The following is a 12,395-nucleotide window of genomic DNA, read 5'->3' on the forward strand; positions in this document are numbered from 1 at the left end:
GAGGAGAGTGCCCCGATGACGTCGGACAGGACGGGATCGGCCAGCTGACGGCCCCGAAGATCAGTACAGGAGAGCGCGGGTAACGCAGTGGAGAGAAATGCGGTGTGCATTCGAGACAAGGCGTCTGCGTTGCCGTGTTGTTTGCCGGGCCGATGTACCACGTCGAAGTCGAACTCGCTCAACTGCTCGAGCCAGCGTGCAACTTGGCCTTCGGGTTCCCTGAAATTACGCAGCCACTGTAACGCGCTATGGTCCGTTCTGCACAAGAACTTGTTCCCATGGAGGTAGTGACGAAAGAAGCGTGTAAAGTACACGAGTGCGAGGAGCTCCTTCCGAGTTACGCTGTACTTGCGCTCCGTCTTGGTTAACGCCCGGCTCCCGAAAGCTATGGCTCGTTCCTGACCACCCTGTTTTTGAGAGAGGACAGCGCCGATGCCCTTGTCGCTGGCATCGGTGTCGAGTATGAAAGGCAGCGAGAAGTCGGGGAACGCCAGTACAGGTGCAGAGGTGAGTAGCTTCTTTATACGAGTGAAGGCGCCATCACAGTCCGCGGACCAAGTGAACGTAACTCCCTTCTCAAGAAGGCGGTGAAGAGGAGCAGCTAAGGTCGCGAAGTCTCGGATGAACTTGCGATAATACGAGGCGAGCCCAAGAAATGATCGCAGGTCATCAGCAGAGGACGGTGGAGGCCAGTTTAGAACCTTGGCGGTCTTGGCCTTGTCGGTGTGAACGCCATCGGGACCAACTTCATGTCCGAGATAGAGAACCTTCTGACAGAAGAAGTTGCATTTCTGTAGCTTAATTTTGAGGTTGGCGCCACGGAGGCGGTCAAAAACTATACTGAGATTTTGAAGGTGTTCCTCGGGTGTCTTGCTGAATATGATTATGTCATCGAGGTAACACAGAGAGAATGGAAGGTCCCCGATAACGTGCTGCATAAGGCGCTGGAAGGTTGAAGGCGCGTTGCAAAGTCCGAAAGGAAGGACATTGAATTCGAAGAGACCCGCGTGGGTGGTGAACGCGGTCTTCTGGCGTGACTCCGCGTCCATTTCTACTTGCCAGTATCCCGAAGCAAGGTCGAGAGTGCTGAAATACGTGGCGCCGTTGAGGAGATCTATGGTATCGTCGATTCGCGGAAGGGGAAACGCGTCTTTGCGGGTGACAGCGTTGAGCCGACGGTAATCCACGCAGAAACGAAGCGTACCATCTTTTTTGCGGACTAGGACAATTGGGGATGCCCAAGGACTGTCGGAAGGTTGGATGACGTCCATGTCCATCATGGCTGATATTTTCTCGTCCACGGTGTCCCGTCCATTCGGCGGCATTCGGCGAGGCCGCTGTTTAATGGGAGGGGCATCTTGGGTGTCGATAGTATGACGGGTTAAAGACGTCCGTCCGAGATCCCAGTCACCCTGAGATACGATATCTTCGAATGCGTAAATAAGGTCAAGCAGAGAGTTGCGATGGCGCGGCACTAAGTCTTGGGTGCATTGAACAGAGAGCGTCAAGTCTTCCCGACGCCAAGGGCGACGGGAGTTAGCAGCGGCTGCGGTGAGCGGGGAGGAAGAGGTAGGTTTGGAGGTGTGATCTGCGAGGACGTACTCGGGGAAGTGCTGATGGAGTAGATGAAGGCTGGCCAGGGTCGTACCCTTGTAAAGGGTGACGGCTTCGGAGGAGGGATTGCTGACAAGCACGGAAACACTGTGGTTGGCATCAGACAGGGAGAAAGTAGCCAAGACCTGTTTCTTCTGGAACAGGTCTGGTCTGGGTTCAACGACGGCGGGACCAGAGAGCGGGATGGTCGAGGTATGCTGGGTACGTGCGTCCAAGAAGCGCTGGGAATGGGGGCGAAGAACAGAAGTCGCGGCAAGGGTGAGGGTAATGGGCTGGGGGGCTGATGAGCCGAGGCAAGTCTTGAGGGTACGGGAGGCAAAGTCGATGGCGCAGCGGTGTTGAACCAGAAAGTCGCAGCCGAGGATACACTCATGCAAGATGCCACGGACGACATAGACGGGATGAATTGTAGTGGTTCCGGGCACAGATATCTTCATATAGAAGACTCCTGTGATGTCAAGCGGGTTGGTGTTAAGGTCGACGACGGGCTGGGGGCTTCCGCAAGACGGGATTGAGTGTTTGGACGGCATCATGCCCCAAACGGCGGAATTCACTATGGTGACGCTAGACCCAGAGTCCAGTAGCATACGCACAGGCACGCCTTCAACGCTTCCGGAAACGGTGACCAAAACGTGATGCGCATATGGGGCCTGCTGCGGCGGCGTCCCGAGCGAGGCCGTGCTGGGGACGCCATTTAGTTTTCCGACGAGGGCCGTGGGAAGCGATCGCCGCCACGTCGCTGTGCAGGCTGTCGCCGTGAGCGGCGTGGGCATGACCGGGCGAAGTGGCCGTAATCGCCACAGTCGTAACAGGCAGAGCTGGGTGTGGCGGCCCGCCCGCGGGGCAGAGGCTGACGTGAGGTGCACAAGGCGTCGACCCTCTGGCTCAACGCCGCGACTGCGCTTGCGAGAGCTTCCATGGTGTCGGCGTCGCGCTGGACCGGCTGTCGAGGTGCGGAAGAACTCGTGGGTGGCAGGCTTGTGGTTGCAGCAGTTGACAGCGGACCAGGAAGCTGGCGGAGGGCAAGGACGCGGGCGGCGGCTTGGAGGGCGTCAGAAAACGTGGCGGGATTGGCGGACGTGACTTTATCACGCGTCCCACGTTCGAGTCCGAGAACGAACTGATCCCTGACCATGGTGTCTCGCATTGCCGCCGACGAGTCTGGGTACGCCTTGTCGTAGAGGTCGAAAAGATCGTACCCGAAGGTGTCGAGGGCCTCTTCACCACGATGAACGCGGGCGCGAAAATTGGCTGCCGCCAATATGCGCAGAGCAGAAGGAGAACACTTAGCGGACAAAGCCGCACGCAGATTCGCGTACGTTTCTTTTTCAGTCGTCGTGAGATGATCGTAAATCCTTTGAGCGCGACCACGTAGCCGCGCCGGCAAAACCAGCAACTTCCTTTCATCAGACCACGAATTAGCTACAGCGCAAGCGGAGAAGTGCTTCTCCCAAGAGTCGAAATCTCCGTCCCCCGAGTACGTGTCGGGCAGGAGAAATTGTCGAGGGCAGGCTGCATCCGGGGCCGTCATCCCACCGCTGCCACCAAGTGTAACGTCCGAGCAAAAACCAAGCGTTTAATCAATAGCAAAGTGGGCCCGCATACAGTGGGTCCAGATTCCAAGACAGAACTCAGAGCTCCCTGCGCGAGCTCAAGGTCATCAGCGTCTCGCCCAAGCTCTTGGCGATGGTGATGACACCCCTAAAGCAGCCAGCGGCCGCTACACTATGCTAAGCGGAAGAAGGAAATAGGAACTGACTCACATGTCATCGATTGGAAAACACAGCATTGATCCTTCATGAATCCTTGTCGCACCAAGCAAGCAAAGGAGACCTGCCTTCCACTTATCTATCACTGAATTCACTTGCAGAAGTATCCAAGAGGCTTCGAGTTTTTCAGTGTCGGTATCGACGGGCACTAAAAACCATCCAAAGCGGTACGACAAAGATGCTTTGCGTGCGTCCCTGCTGCAGCATATTTCGAAACTTCACGGCGAGCAGCTCCGGCACCTCCCGACACGGCGGTGCCGGCTGATGCGCGCCACGAAAAGGTTATAATTTTAAACCAACCAATGAGCGCTCGCATACCGGGGGAGCGGCCGCAAGAGCCAATGAGATGCTCTCGGTAGAGAACTCGCGCTTCGACGTAAAAATTTCGACGTTTCATGACGTTTGATCATTAGCCGGAAGCTGCCGTTTACGCAATGGTCCAGGCAAAATGGCGGGCGCCCAAACCACGTGGTCTCGATGAGCCACTCACAGCGTCCCCGAGCTGCAGCGCGGGAAAAAAGCTGGGGCCCAGTGCGCATGCGCAGACCGACCTCCTTTCCCTTCTCTCCCGGGTTTTTCGTCTCTCCTCTCGTCACCCCCCCCCCTCCCCCCCAGGCTCGTCCGTTTGTCTTCGACGCTTGCTGCCTTGCTATAGAGCAACAATCATGCTGTCCCGAAGCAGACAATCAAAAAGCGATGGTGTATGACAAAACTTTATTTGTCCTCGGGAACTGCCTCGAAAATGCTACAGTACATATCTTTTTACGTCTTGTAACAGGCTTCACTGGAGGTTTAGGTGCTTCGACATCCAAGGGCCGTTCAAAAGTCAATGCTGAGCTGTGTGCGTCGTTGTTGCAATGGCTGCGGGAGAACTAAAACAAAACAAAAATATATTGATGATCCGTAACTCTGCACGAAAATCACTGCTATGATAGGCAATCTATCTTGATTTCGTACACCAAGGCATTCGTTACGAATGTTCGTAGATCACAGTGAATGAACGGCTGCGACGCGCATGAGGGGCAACTAGCATAACCACACATAATTTGATTAACGGCATATCAGAAACGTACAAGTTACGGCAATGCACTGCACAATGAAACGCCGCTAACGTACCGAGTGACTCGTAAATGTTGTACGTAATACACTTAACCTGATAAACCTGCATTACTTCCTTCAGTCACAAAAAAGTAATCAAACTTGTCTTACCGTTCACCTGCAGTACGTCGGAAAGAGTGCAGACTTCCTCTCTGACGATTTCTGCGTCCTTTGGAGGTGCAGGGATTCCATGTCATGTTCGTCTTCCCGCTGTTGTGATGATGCGGTGGATGTGCCATTCCGTTCTCACATTAGTAGTTCGCCACAATCTAAATCTAAAGCATTCAAAACCCTCAAACTACCCCGTAGCGTCTGCGTGCACAACAGTTGCAGTCGAAGAGAACACGCGTGGCCGGACAGACGCGATGTCTCTTCTGTCGTTCTTGTTTCTCCTCCGTTCGACTGCTTCTGTTGAGCGCTTCGCGCGTTCGGATGCTCGCTCCTCAGTCAAATGACTCTCGCCCAATCAGCGCGAAGGAAACTGACGCCAGTTTTTTAGACCAATGAGCATCCAAATATTTATACATATAATGCGCAGCCAATCAGAGATCTTCCGAGCTGGCACGCCGGTGGCGACAATATTTTCGAGGCGGTGCGTTTCGCTTTAGAGCCGGCGGCTGGTTTGATGATGCGAAAAGCTCGCAGCGCCTCACTTTAGTCCGCAAAGGAACCCGCGAGTTTCATCCCCTTGGTAGAAGGCTCCTCCTTTACGCTGGAAGAAGGCTCCTCGACACCGGAAGGTATATAGTCGACGAAGTCCAGCAAGGAGCATCATTTCGAGAAGCCATCAAGAAAGGGTAGGCCGCACACTGCATAAAACTCGTGACGAGTTACCTCAGAGATTCACAGAGAAAGGAAGAAAACGCAAGGCCAGTAAACAAGCTCGACCAACGGAGAATCGGGGGAAATCTGACTTATTTAACTGACAAAAAAATTATTGCAGCAGTGCATAAATATTCCTGCCAGTGTACTACAATCCAAATGGAACTGTTCTTTCTTCTGCCTACAAACTCTGTATTGGAGAAGTTTCAATACGTCGAGTTTTTCCCACTATCTGCTCCAACATCAAGCGGAGTGATGGAATACAATATTCTGCGACTCGGTGGAGGCTTCTTTGATCTTCAGTCCATCTTTTTGCATGTTCAGTTTAGGAAGAATGGAGATCCAGCAGTAACTACAACAAGCACTTCAACAACACGTGATGCGGTCAAACCTGTCCGAGTGTTTGGTTCACAGCTGTTTCAACACGTACATATCTACCTCAATTCAACATTGGTTTTTAGTTACCAACATTATGCTTACCGTTCCTACCTGGACATCATTACGAATGCCAACAATAAAACTCAGACACACATCCTTTCAGCAATGCTATACGAGCCTGACCCTTTAGGTACGAGTGAGGTACTATATGCTCCCACACCTGATGCAAAAGGAGTTTTCACTCGCTACAAGCGAACCAAAGGATCGGCACTGTGTGACATGTACAGCCCATCTTTAGCGACATCTTTACAGACATCTTTAGCGACATATGCCAACAAGAGGAGTTCCTTCTCAATGGTGTGGACATACGAGTCGTCCTAAGACAAACGTCGGATGATTCTCGTTGACTGCAAGCTGATGGTTCAACAGAAAAGCATACCATGGAATTTTCACGCATCGTGGTCTACCTCCGACGTGTTCAGTTATCGCCGAGCATACTTGTCGATATAGAATCAAGGCTTCAAACATCACATTCTCTGAGGACTGGAAACTAAGTACAGAACCATTGCCCCTAACCAATGTGATGTGATATTTGACGACTTGTACAGCCAGCGAGTTCCCTCCAAGTTAACAGTATTGAAGGTCAGGAGCGATGCCTACCAAGTAGCAGATCACGAAACCCATTCAAACTTCAAACTAAAGCGAACAATACTAGACGTTGGTGGACAACAGTACACGGATGAGTTCGACATCCAACGAGACATCTGCTCCAAAGCCTACATACACCTGCTTCACAAACTAAAACACAATGATATACCAATAGCTACAGCCGCGTATCCAAAAGACACATTTATTCTTTATTACCATATGACTCCACATGCAGAAGTGAATACCCTTACTCCTGTTGTTCAAGCCAACGTTCGTCTGACCCTAACATTATGTAGGCAGCATGCTGGCTTCTGGATTCTCGCTCCAAGAGGGCACTCGGAGGTTTTGGTCAACCAACTTCACACTGAACGACAAGCTGATACCCATCCTTGTACGCAAACAATTCCCAAGAAAGGCCGACAACGTGTCATGTTGCAGTGTACTTTGACACAATCAGATGGTATTTATTTCCATGTCGCTGCAGGCAAATCTGATATAAAAAACAACAGCATTGTAACAACAACAGCTGGCTAAGGCAACATGTACATGAAAGCTTTCTGTTCCTTTCCATTGGATTTATACCCAAAGGGTAATGCGGAGATACCATCCTCACAAATGAAACGCTTTGTGTCTAGAGGGTTTAAAGCTATTGTCGTAACACATACACTTTTGTTGATATTTTCCCTGTGCACCATGAGGTTCTGATAAAGTATGTACACTTCACCAAGATCAAGAGAGTCTACGTACATTGAATAATGCTACTTCTGGGCTTCACATTGTTTCACTCCCTTAGCACGATTTTTACGATGGAGGTCTAGTGCGTAGAGCTTCGGTTTCAGGCAACAGAACCTTAGGATGTGGTCGAGAGGCATTTCGTTCTTAAATTTTCCTAGCTCTATCTCTTTTTTTCTGTAGAATACAGTGGGTCATCACAAGAAGGACCAGATGTACCAAGGTGGGTTTCGACGAGGTAGGTTTCACCTTCTCGTCGCTCAGCATCACGATATAGAAATCTGTGTCCATGTGCAACAGCTTTGTGTCCGGGGCTACCCGAAGCAAGTTGTTATAATAAAAGTCATACATCATGACTTTAAAGAGCTCGACAATAGTGAACCCCAGGTACAGAGGCTGTCGCATACGAACTATCGATTGAGCGATCTGAAACAAGACTACGTCAGAGCTTAGAGTCCTGAATTGTTTGAGGTTTGGTTTATGCAAGAATCTCAACCTTCCACACATAATGATACAAGGAAATATACAAGATCACACACGTGAATACATACAATATGCACAAAGGGTTGCTACAATGAAGTAATGGACATGTCATTGAACTACACAAAGAGAATAATGCCGCTGTTAAAAGCGAGAAAACTAGTTGTTGAGCGTAGGTTATGTGAGAGTTCATTCCACAACCTAGTTCCAAAAGAAGAAAGGGAGAAATGACCGAAATTAGAGCGAAAGGTCGGGCATTGAAGAGAATGTGACAAGTTTCGGAGAGGATATGGTGGAACGAAATTTTTAAAATTAAGTTGCTGTCTGTCCAATGACCTCTAGAAAATTTATCCATAAGTTATGCAAGTTATACAACTTTATAATCACGGAGGTCGAAAATATTAAGTACAGACAAAACAGAAAAAGCGAACGACAACGACTCCAGACGGCCAACAGAAAGGATAATTCGTAGTGCACGCTTCTGGGCAAAAAAAAAAAAAAAAGCAGTGGGCTCAGATTAGAGTTACACGTGAGGCCGTAAACTTCAAGGCCATAGTTGATATGGGGATGAATCAGGCTATAGCATATGGTTAAAAGTATATTAATTGGGACTAAGTTCCTGAGCTTGCTTAGAGCATACAATCCACTAAAGATTTTACTCCACACATGGTTAATGTGCACAGCAGTTATCTGTCACTCTCGCATTGTTCCGAGCAGTTCATCATTCAGCTTAGAAAATGCGAACTGCACAATCGATCACCCTCTTGGTATAACGGTGATATTGCAGCCGTTATAAACGCCTACCTATCATTCTACCGAGTTCGTGTTCGCGGACGAAAATCGGGCTAATGACTGCTTACGTGGACATACACCTCCCTGGTGCTCTAGGTGGTGTTCAACGGCTCGCACGAGACATCGGTAAAAAGCCGGCAAAGGTTACAAGTTCCTGGAAACCAGTGATGTGTATTCTCCCTTCAGAGAACTTAAACGACCGCGTCAGTTCCGGCACACTATCATTTTGGGTGCGAAGGATGTTCAGAGACTGTCGAGATGCAACAAGGGTTTTCGCTATCTTTTGTTTTGTATCCCAGCAAACACATAAGATTCCCAGATCATCCCGCTTTCATCTCACGGCCTCATCGGGATGAGTTGATCCATGCGTCGTCCCCGGGATCTCCGGGAGCAAGCAATAGGAAATCGTCACATAACCATCCATGGAGGAAGGATACACAGGAGCGGCCATTCCAACTTTTTGCCATTGGGACGGGAGTGCCAGCTTCGCACTGCATTCTGGGGTGCTCCTGTCTACCATGTGACCCCTCACGTGACCCCAAGAGCATGCGCAGGCCAGCCCCCAAAGCAGACGACGGGGTCGTGATTGTCTTGCAGGTCTGATATCTGCATTGTGATGAACGCCGCGCGTCCAGCTTTATTTGTGTGTGTTTGAAGGCTTACTCTTGGTTTACCCTTCCACTACAAGACCCGTCAGTATCTACAGGACAACCTCGCAGGGCTAGAAACATCATTCGCGGCAGCGATGTTTGTCTGACGACGTGGCCGCGTTTTGTGTGTTCGTTGCTGAAGTGGTAAAGCATGCCAGTAATCAAATGTGTACAACGGTGGAGGAAATCAATTGAATCTGCAGCTCTAGCACAACGCCAGCTTGCAAAGGAACGATTTAAACAGACTCTCTCATAGACAGGGGTACGAAACAACTGGTCATGTACATGCTAACGAATGAAACTTTATTCCCGTGACAGAGCTGAACGACAGCCACAGCAGCGGTAAGAACACGTTAACAAAACGTTGTTTCGGCAGTGGTGCTTACATTTTAAGAGTAAATGACTTTGGAAAAGCATAAAAGCACGAAAAGCAGCACGAGCAACAAAGCGTTGCCAAACCGAAACTTTAGAGAGGATTACGTGGTGGACAGGAAGTAATGGCGGTTTTGACAGGAGCAACCGCCAGAGGGGCCCCAGGAAATCTGCTCGAAACGGCCGCTCCTGTGTTTCCATCCTCCATGTATTCATCCCTGTGTGAGCTGCCTGCGAGAATGCAGGCACCGCGAACCCTCCGCGCCTCCAACTGCGCTTGCGCGGTACGCAACTACGGCTGCATTTCGTAACGTTGCTACGTGATCCTTAATATGATGGTTACCGAACACGACGTAAAATTTGTCAATTTCATTCTTCGTGTTTTCGCATGACAACAACCAGTATTTTGTGGTTTTAATAAAGATACGCGACTTGCGCCACTGGGAGCGAGGTTCAAACCTGCAAACTCGTCCGGGCTGCAGGCTGGAGGTGTTGTTGTGATGATATAATTGTGAGCGAGTTTCGGAACTCCATCATTTGCCACTGTGTGGAGTTAAAATGGCCACTAGCGGCAAATGTTCACTTGTTTGACTGCTTGTGAGTGTATAGCTGGGAGAAAAGACACCACTCTGGAACCAGACTGTACGCTGAGGTGCCAAGAAATTTGGATGCCATCACGCACAGTTCGACGAAATGTCAGTGTCCCCGTGAGTGAGAGCCTGCAAGCAATACGTTCCGTAAGGTACAGCGGCAAAACTAACAATGTGACGGCAACGAGGGTAAACAGTACCCTCAGTCAGGGAATGATGATCCGAGTAGCAGCGGTCCAATGCTCTTGGAACACGGCGCGTTTCTGTCCCGCAATTCTCAAGCAAGTAGTTCGCATGCCAGGGACATTTATTAGGACGCTTCCGATGAAGCTACAGAAGGAGAAATATATGTGTTACACCAGCGAGGGTCAGATACGGCACATTTCAGCAACGCTTGTACGGAACAGGCGTTACCGATCGCAAAGTGTCGATGACTAAAGTGCATGGACGTTTGTACAGATGTTGAGTCAGAGTGCAATTCTGATGGACGCTCTCCACTGACATATATATGAACTAGAGCATCGTTCAAGGTAACTTAATCTTTATTACCACAATTCGGGTAGCGTTGAGTCAGTACGTTCTTCTTTGTAGAAAATTTGTCACTTCCTTTTTTGTCCTACTTCTGCAGCATGACTGTTCCCCCGCACTGAAAGAGCTGGCCCTTGTAATGTCAAGTAAAACACTGTTACAGAACATGATCACTCTTCGTTGGCAATAGGAGAAATGCTGTCAAGCTCTCTCTGCTGCAACATCAAAAAGCGCGACCAATCCAGGATGTGCCGTGCGCCTCCACCTACGTGGCAATCTTATTCTCATCATATCATTCATTCCACTGTTCCGTGGTCTTACGTTCAACGTGTTGTACTTTTAACGCTGGTAAAATTACGACATTAATCATGCAGTGAATGAAGCTGGGCATCCGGACCGTAAATTTCCCATCGGGATACGCAGAATTATGTATTTCCAGCCACACAAAACGCTTTTAAAGGGACCGAAAAGTGAAAAATAACCCCCATATTTTTTACCACTGTCGTGCACAACATCGTTGTTTGGTAAGACACAGAAAGCATTACTTCTCAATTCGGCATATTTTTTACGTATAAATATTTTGAAGATTGCCGGAACGTGGACGGTGCTGCCAGCGAACGGCGAAAAAGAGCAACTTGGGTTTCAGGTCCAGGGCTCCCAGGATTGGTCAACCCTTACCACGTGAGAGCTAATTTTATAGAGAACGAAGCTGGCGCACATTATCTTACAGCTAAACACTACTTTAAAAATGACGCTCACTTCCATAGCTTTTACGTTAATAAAGCATTCAGCTACTTCGCCGCTACGAACTACGATCCGCCGCGCCATCTGCAAGGTCGTCTCTGTTATCGCGTTTATTGTTTACGTCGTGGGCGGTCGTGTTGGTCGCGCGAAGAGAAGTGAATGACATGTTCGTGGTTGTTGTGTCAACTATTCGAGAGTCCTACATATGAGTGGTGTGGTTTTGGTGTTCGGTGATGCAAAAAACATGTTCGTTCACCATCGGCGGCAGGCGTTTCTACCACAAGATTCAACAGGAGGGTGCGTGAAAACGAATGTGGTTCAAAGCACTCGGTTACTAGATGTAGCAGTCGTGTGGTATGTGCTAAGCTCATTTTGCTGCCGATGACTACGAAGATGCCGTAGAAGGCGAATTGCGAGGACGTCCGAAGCACACTGATGCTCAGTACCCAGTGATTTTGCTTCACCGAGGTGACGAGTTCAACACAACGTCTTAGGTATGTACAGGCGTCACACACGTATAAGTTATAATATAGCGACGACGTATTCCATTCAACTTATGTTATCCTTCTTGTCCCGTACTCAACTTTGTCAACATCAACAAATTTAATTTTAGGGGCCTTCCAGTGTTGAAGTGGCGCAAGACTGCTTCGTATGTGTGATCCAGGCACTCAAGTTGACATGACAGAAATAACTGAAAGCAGGTATGCAAAGTCCACAGATGGAAGCACTAGATTTGTGAGGTGTTGCAGACTTTGTGACATTTTTTTTTAGTCTTTGGACAGGTGCAGAACATTAGTATGACGTCAACAAGAGGAGAAGAAACCGATGAGAACTACTAGCATGTTTGAAGGGTACGAGAATAGTTCCTATTGAGATGGAGTTATGACTTTATGACTAAGGAACACTAATTAATTTTCTAGAGATGCATCCTCTACACTTGAATACCCAGTGCAACAGCAAGCGTTCATTGTCTTTGAAGCCGCAACTACTGGAATTGTTCAATGTGTGTCAGAGCTGCAGTGAGCCATGCAAGGTTACCACATCATATTGGTCCCAAAATTTGCAGAGTTCCCCTATCTCGGACGCAGCTGTCATTTCTCTTTATTGCTCTTCCGATCCTACCTTCTCAGAAATGAATATGGTTCACCATACACTGCATGGGCACTGCCTTTCTCTGC

The 12,395-nt window shown here is 49.1% G+C and overlaps 1 long non-coding RNA gene across 1 annotated transcript; it reads left to right on the forward strand.

Moving 5' to 3' along the window:
• Positions 1-11,835: 11,835 nt before the first annotated feature.
• On the forward strand, positions 11,836-12,172 carry LOC135383205 (uncharacterized). The gene is made up of 3 exons (XR_010419737.1): positions 11,836-11,918; positions 11,989-12,068; positions 12,138-12,172. It is a non-coding gene; the product is annotated as an uncharacterized LOC135383205 (long non-coding RNA).
• The last annotated feature ends 223 nt before the right edge of the window (positions 12,173-12,395 follow it).

This window comes from Ornithodoros turicata, chromosome 2 (assembly GCF_037126465.1).
Source record: "Ornithodoros turicata isolate Travis chromosome 2, ASM3712646v1, whole genome shotgun sequence".
In the NCBI taxonomy this organism is placed as follows: Eukaryota; Metazoa; Arthropoda; class Arachnida; order Ixodida; family Argasidae; genus Ornithodoros; species Ornithodoros turicata.